We start from the raw sequence: 8,807 nt of genomic DNA on the forward strand, positions 1-8,807 counted from the left end.
CTTCATGGGTGTATAGATATCAATGTAGAGAATTTGCCTTTCATAAGAACCTTAACCCTACACTTTCTTAAATAAGAGTTTTTGCCCTTTGTTGTTTTTGTATGATGTAACTTTTTCAGGGCTATATCTCGCATACGATACCAGATTTCAACATGACATTTTATGGGTGTAAATATATCAATGAGGAGCATTACAATGCATACAAACAATTACCCTACACTTATTATGTCCCCCACTATAGTAGTGGGTGATATATTGTTCTTGCCCTGTCTGTTGGTTGGTTGGTCTGTTGGTTGGTTGGTTGGTTGGTTGGTTGGTCTGTTTGCGCCAACTTTAACATTTTGCAATAACTTTTGCTTTATTGAATATAGCAACTTGATATTTGGCATGCATGTGTATCTCATGGAGCTGCACATTTTGAGTGTTGAAAGGTCAAGGTCATCCTTTAAGGTCAGAGGTCAAATATATGTGAACAAAATCGCTCATTTTATGAATACTTTTGCAATATTGAAGATAGCAACTTGATATTTGGCATGCATGTGTATCTCATGGAGCTGCACATTTTGAGTGGTGAAAAGTCAAGGTCATCCTCCAAGGTCAGAAGTCAATATATGTGGCCCAAATCGCTTATTTTATGAATACTTTTGCAATATTGAAGATAGCAACTTGATATTTGGCATGCATGTGTATCTCTTGGAGCTGCACATTTTGAGTAGTGAAAGGTCAAGGTCATCCTTCAAGGTAAGAGGTCAAATATATGTGGCCCAAATTGCTTATTTTATTAATACTTTTGCAATATTGAAGATAGCAACTTGATATTTGGCATGCATGTGTATATCATGGAGCTGCACATTTTGAGTGATTAAAAGTCAAGGTCATCCTTCAAGGTCAAATATATGGGTCAAAATTGCTCATGTTATGTCACTTCTGCAATATTGAAGCTAGCAATTTTATATATGAAATGCATGTGTATCTCATTGAGCTGCACATTTTGAGTGGTGAAGGGTCAAAGTCAAGGTCATCCTTCAGGGTCAAACGTCATATAGGGAGACATTGTGTTTCACAAACACATCTTGTTTATTTTAGGATTATACTGTATATAGAGGGTTTTGCACCCAACCATAAACAAAATGTATTTGGCTGGGGATATCAATTCAACTTATTTGCTTGTTAGGTAGTGTTTCGAACAAACTGCATATCTAACCGAATTATACTTGTTTTTCATTCATCAATTGAACGGTTAATAATTCATGTGTCATTGATTCTACAGTTGCCCAAAGATATCACGGCTTCTTATATACATAAATGTTGTGTATCTCATGGAGCTGCACATTTTGAGTGGTGAAGGGTCAAAGTCAAGGTCATCCTTCAAGGTCAAACGTCATATAGGGGGACATTGTGTTTTACAAACACATCTTGTTTATTTTAGGAGTATACTGTATATAGAGGGATTTGCACCCAACCATAAACAAAATGTATTTGGCTGGGGATATCAATTCAACTAATTTGCTTGTTATGGAGTGTTTCGAACAAACTGCATATCTAACTGAATTATACTTGTTTTTCATTCATCAATTAAACGGTTAATAGTTCATGTGTCATTGATTCTACAGTTGCTCCAAAGATATCATGGCTTCTTATATACATACATTTTCTTATAAGATGATGACAGCCATTTAGTGTACTGTGTTACTATTATTTTACGTGCTAATAAATGATGCGATGTGTTTTATCACCATACATAACCAGGTACTAATTCTAGAAAGTAGATGATTGACATATAAATAAGCTCATATGATATTCTATCTATCTATGTTTGTTGTATGTCTTGTATGTGGAATGTATAAATAAAGAAATAATGATATATCATTACATTTGTTTGCATTCAATTCGTTACTATACAGCTTCAAACTGAGTGTATGCACTGTAGACTGTGATTCATGAATGTCTACAAAATCGCTTGTTTTTTTAGGCGTGACTTAATATTTAGGGGCTAAAAATGGCTTGTGTTTTAGTGGCGACATAATTTTAAAATGGCGACAATATCTGGCGGAAAAAATATACCCAGTGAAATATGTGTGCATTTGTATTTATGAAATGTTTTAATTGCACGTATGTTGTACATCTACATAATTATAAATTAATAATCCTTTTTATCGAAATTGATTTCACACATCACGTTGTGTTAACCTTGTGGCCACCTTGGGGTGCCCAGGTTACTGTAAGTGTGTGTGTTTGGGTGGGGGGGGGGGCATAATTTGAGAAAATTTTGTTTGGGATTACTATACAGAAATTAAGTAACAAATATAATACATGTGGATCTTGTGGTCTCAGAGAAGCCATTTTGCTAAAAGGGTATATTTATAATCATAGCTTTATAGAATATCGACGTTGGAAAGGGGTATAACGTGTGTAATTTTTAGCCAAAAACCGCACATACACAGCTTTGTATTAAAAGAAACATTGGCCTGTAGTGTAAGTAAGAATGCTGTAGGTTGAAAAGTGTAGGAGAACGCTTTCGTATAATCATTATGTTAGATTATGTCAAATGAAAATAGGGCATATTGTTATGTTATTTTTAACGAAGGATTATTAAATTGGGATGAGAATGCATCCTTTAACTCATTCGAATATTCTTCTATATATCAAATATTCAATTTACAAGCCCCTAGATCCAAATGTCCAAAATATTGAAAGTCAGAAAACAATTATTACAGGCATAGTCTTAATGGTCACAAAAATCACAAATGATGGTATCGTTTATGCACATTTCAAGAAGTGGTAGAAATCAATCATAATTTTAAAACAATTATGAATTAAATAATATTTTCATAGGGTATATTTAAAATAATCCTTTTATTTTCCCTTTAAGCATAGTTTCTAAATAGTACATGCATTCTGTTTATTATTCAAGCCAAAATGAGACATTCACATGTGTCGTTCAGATACATCAGTCGACTTGTCAATCAGGTTCTGATATCGAATCTAAGTGCTCGTGTACTTCTTTAAAAACATCTTTTCTGCAACAAGTGTCTGAAGTATATTCAAACACTTAAAAGAATCTAGAATCCCGTCTGTAGATCTGCCGTGGAATCATATGAAATTCTATGAAAATCGTTAGATGGAATTCCGTGCAGTATTGGCACTAACTTTCCATCCGATTCCATGCAATCAATGGAAAAGTGAGAAAAAAAAACAGAAGAGGGACTTGATTTGGGATGGAATTCCATAAAAACCGTGGAATTCCATAGAATTCCGTGGCATTTCATATAATGCCGTGGAATTCCATAGAATGCCGTGGAGTTCCATAGAATGCCGTGGAATTCCATAGAATGCCGTGGAATTCCATAGAACGCCTTGGAATTCCATAGAACGCAGTGGAATTCCATAGAATGCCGTGGAATTCCATAGAATGCCGTGGAATTCCATAGAATTATATGGAATTTCGTGAAAAGCTATGGAATTTAATAAAAAAGCTGGAGTAAAATAGAAAAAAAAACAGATTATAGATCAAAGGCATTTTATTGATTTTGAAAAACAAATGTGAATGTAACTAAAGGTTTCATCATAGAAGTTAAACAAGAACAAGATCTGGCATCAATCATTAACCACACACATGCAGTCATAGTACATATTCAAAAATGAGTGGTATTACATTTTCATAAAGTACCAACTCTCTTAACCACAGGCATGCATGCACACATTCAAAAACACATCCATAAACATGCACGCATATACAGGTGAGAAAAGAAAAACTTATAAAAGGCACAATATAAAACATAGAAGTAGAATTTTACATTTCTCTTATGACAAGTATACTTCCTTTCTCACATATGTTCATAAACACACACAATTACATGCACACACACATCACGCACAATTGTTCTAGAGTTTTTTCTCATAAATTTTAACGTTCAACAACTGTTCCTTATTAATTTTAGAACGCTTTCAGTATGATAACAGAAGTTCAGTTCTAGTTGATGTGTTCCAGTACAATTCTAGAAAAGTTCCGAAGGTAAACTTCAAATATTTAAGTCTGAAACCAACTTTCTAGAAAACTAATTCCCATGCAGACAGCCAGTATTCAAGTACTGAGCATAGTTAATACTGATACATAACAAATTAACAACTGTTGTAAATTTGTTTGTATGCCCCCCTTCGAAGAAGAGGGGGTATATTGCTTTGCTCATGTCGGTCTGTCGGTCGGTCTGTCGGTCGGCCTGTCGGTCGGTCGGTCTGTCCGTCCACCAGGTGATTGTCAGACGATAACTCAAGAACGCTTGGGCCTAGGATCATGAAACTTCATAGGTACATTGATCATGACTCGCAGATGACCCCTATTAATTTTGAGGTCACTAGGTCAAAGGTCAAGGTCACGGTGACCAGAAATAGTAAAATGGTTTTTGAATGATAACTCAAGAATGCATACGCCTAGGATCATGAAACCTCATGGGTAGATTGATCTTGACTTGCAGATGACCCCTATTGATTTTGAGGTCACTAGGTCAAAGGTCAAGGTCACGGTGACCCAAAATAGTAAAATGGTTTCCGGATGATAACTCAAGAACGCATACGCCTAAGATCATGAAACTTCATGGGTAGATTGATCATGACTCGCAGATGACCCCTATTGATTTTGAGGTCACTAGGTCAAAGGTCAAGGTCACGGTGACCCGAAATAGTAAAATGGTTTTCGGATGATAACTCAAGAACGCATACGCCTAGGATCATGAAACTTCATAGGTAGATTGATCATGACTTGCAGATTACCCCTATTGATTTTGAGGTCACAAGGTCAAAGGTCAAGGTCACGGTGACCTGAAATAGTAAAATGATTTTCGGATGATAACTCAAGAACGCTTTTGCCTAGGATCATGACACTTCATAGGTACATTGATCGTGACCCGCTGATGACCCCTATTGATTTTCAGGTCACTAGGTCAAAGGTCAAGGTCACAGTGACAAAAATCGTATTCACACAATGGCCGCCACTACAACGGACAGCCCATATGGGGGGCATGCATGTTTTACAAACAGCCCTTGTTTATTATACTATGCTCAGTATTGTTGAACACATACTTTATTCAATTATCCAAGTTTCAAATTCCTAAATTAAAAAATAAATTAAGACAAAAAACCAACACAAAATACAATTCACAAAATAAATAACTGGTCTTTTTTATACAAGAAGTAACCAAAATAAAACATGTCACCAGCCACAGACTGCCAGGCTTAACACAGAGGCTAGTTTTTAAAAATGTTTGTCCAAGTCTTCCACTGCCATTTTCCTTTTCTCAGAATTTCCTTTTCTTTTGAGAATATTGAACACCAGTCACTGCCTCCGGGTCCTTTTTGGTATGAGGTACTTTGTATACTGCTCACATGTGCTCTACAGAATAAAAAATCATAAAAATGTCTAAAGCAAAGAGTTATTTACATTCAACTATAACAAGAGATTGCAAAGCAATATGGTCCCCTACCAGTTAAACTTCACTATTTTAAGTTTGTTAAATATATTTGTTGCCATAGCAACCAGAATTCTTGCATTATAAACAACATGAAATAACGTGCAAAATGTCCTTATTGTCATCTGTTCATGTTTCAAGTTTCATGAAAAAATACTTAGAACTTTTAAAGTTATCCCAGGATCCAGAAAAGTGTAACTGACCAATATATTGAATTCCAAAAAGACAAAATACTTTCAGGTGGTTAACATTAAATAACTTATCTAGCCCAAGGCATGACAATATTTACCATGAATTTGTGGCCCTGTAAGTCCTCTAGGTAAATGCACTTAAAGAGCTGCTTTGCTGTTGGATTATTTCCCTGCCAAACTCTGCAGTATCTTCCATCAACTGGTCAATGGTAATTAAAGCACATAATGAAAATGTATAGGGAACGTAATTCATGAATTGTTTTAAATGTTAAGTTGTTAAATGGTTTTTAGACAGAGAACTAAAAACGAAGTGAATACATCGCAAAGCACTAAGCATAACTTAATTTGTTGGTATGATTAGTACAAATTTATTATTGCTATAATTAGAATGATGTGTAATTCTATTGGTATGAAAATGCACACTCAGATACCTAAAAACCAATTCCATTGGTTTAATTTTTTATTTACAAGCAAATACGTTGAATTGCTATCCCCCCCCCCCCCAATATGCTTCTGGACACATAAGTATTATATTTGACACTCAATCAAGCATGTTTAAAGGATACAAAGGGCCATAACCCCGTTTTTAACAGATTGTGTACAATTCCATTTGGCGTGCATCATCCTCTTATCCATATATATACTCGAACCAGGTTTCAATGAAATCCGCAAAAGCACTGTCAGGATATGGCCTTGGACACACACAAAAGTGTTTTTTTTCAAGATACAAAGTGCCATAACTCTGTTATTAACTAAAGGTGTACAATGCCATTTGGCATGCATCATCCTCTTATCCATATACATACTCATACCAAGTGTCAGTGAAATCTGCCAATTTGAAAGCACTTCCAAGATAGGGCTACAGACGGATGGAAAGACGGACAGACGGAAGGATGGAAGGACGGACAGACAACGCCAAAACAATATCCCTCCGCCTATGGCGGGGGATAATAATAAACATTAACACCATTAATGAGCATTGAGTGCTCAACATGCACAGTGCAAAACTTCCTTAGCCTCAGTTTCATAACCTTGCATGATAAAATTCCGATACTACATTCAACGTTATTAATTTCTCCACATAGGCCTTATTGCTTCCTTTTTCAACCTGCAAACTCCACTAAGTGAAAATTTGGGTGACAGCTGCTTTTAAACTAATATTTGCCATACTAAAACCTCAAATATCACATAAAAAGGTCTACAATAATGTCATAAGAAGATTAAATTTAAAGGAATATTTAGAAATAATAAAAATCACAAACCTTCATCTGTTGTTCTATTCCTAGACAGACTGCTCAAACACTGTATGCATCACTCTTTAGCAATATTTCATGCACTTTCCAAATGATATAAATACATAAGTATTTTAAGAAAGTGTTTTTAATGGAAAAACTAATGAACTCTTCTGTTTGTTAAATTTCTTTAACTTTATTTTAACAAGTTAAACCAGTACATTGTCCACCATGTTTCATGTTTCAATCTAACAGGTAAACTTTCTGTATTTTAATTCAGCCAATTAGAAAAGGCTGTTATATCTTATAACCAATAGATTTGCAGCAAACATACCCAACATCTGATGCACAGCACACGCTGGGCTTATCAGATAGATTGTTATTTGACAACCTGGACTGGCTGAGTTTGATATTGAGAAAAAACAGTGTGTACACTACTTGGACAGGGTTAAGGAAAATAAACTTGTAGAAATTGCTTTAAAAGTAACAACTACCCCTACTTCTGCAGAACTACTACTTTAATTACTACAGCATCAACAACACCACCACCAACAACAACAGCAACAATAACAGCAGCAACAGCAGCAACAGCAGCAACAACAACAGCAGCCACAACTGCTACTACTGCAACAACTGCTACTACTGCTACTTCTATTGCTACTACTTTTGCTACAGAAACTGTTAATGATACTACTTCTACTACTACTACTACCACCACAACCTCTACTGATATAAAAAACACTACTGCTACTACATCAATTACTACAACAACAACACCTACTACAACAACAACAACAACTACTACTAATACAGCTACTACATCTACAACTACTACTACTACTGCTGCTGCTGCTGTCGCTACTATGAAGTCTATTTGGCTATTTGTAAGTGTAAGGTGTTCTATATGTGTTCTTATTCCCCATTAGAACTTTTGTAATACTTACTGGTTCTTAAAGCGTTCTAGATGTGTTCTAGAACTACATTTTAAACCATTTTTAGAAATTTCTTGACCATATTTTGTCCTTGAAATGTTCTAAAAAGGTTCTTGAAATTATTGGAACAGTTTCAGTCCTAAGCCATTTTCCACAAATGTTCTGGATTTATTCTAAAAAAACTGTTTTGGAACAATTCCAGAACATACGTTTTAGAACACAAATATGGAACAGTTCCAGAACTGTTCCAATTTCTAGAACAAATTTATAATTATCTTTATTGCATTTTCTTTTAAATACAAAATACATGATGCAAATAAATTCATACATGTATTAAACTACAAATACATTTCAGACAACCAGCGAACATTTTCTAAGTTATTTTCCATTGATTTCCATCCAAGAAAATGTATAAATTATTTTCCATAACGATTTCCGTTGAAAAAAATGGCTAAGTCCAACTTTCCATGGTGTTTTCCATACATTCCGTGGAAATGCATGGAATTTTAGTCGAGATTCCGTGGAATTCCATAACAGCTTCAGATGGAAAATTGGCAAGTGGATGGAATTCCATCAAATTCCATGGATTTCCATCGATTTCCGTAGAATTCCATAATATTTTCTATGGAATTCCATAGAAAAGTGCTAATGACTATGGCAGATCTACAGACGGGATAATATACTGAACATTAAAGTGTACATAGATTGGGCGTACAAGCCTGATACAAACAAGTCAAGTTACATATAGTCTTAAGCAGAAAATGAAAGCTTTTGTTTATTAAAATAAGCGTTTCGCTATCCATGTATGCTGTAAGTTCGGAACAACGTTAATCTATTACTTAATGCATATGTTTACTGCTGGAGACAGGAGTGTAATACAAAATAATCTTTGGACAGTTAAAATTGGACAGTTAAAATTATATGTCACCTATTAGGGTGTAGGTTTAAAGTTATTTGCTGCAGAAAAACATTTGTTTCAAACGTGTA

Source organism: Dreissena polymorpha, chromosome 13, assembly GCF_020536995.1.
Source record: "Dreissena polymorpha isolate Duluth1 chromosome 13, UMN_Dpol_1.0, whole genome shotgun sequence".
Taxonomy (NCBI): domain Eukaryota; kingdom Metazoa; phylum Mollusca; class Bivalvia; order Myida; family Dreissenidae; genus Dreissena; species Dreissena polymorpha.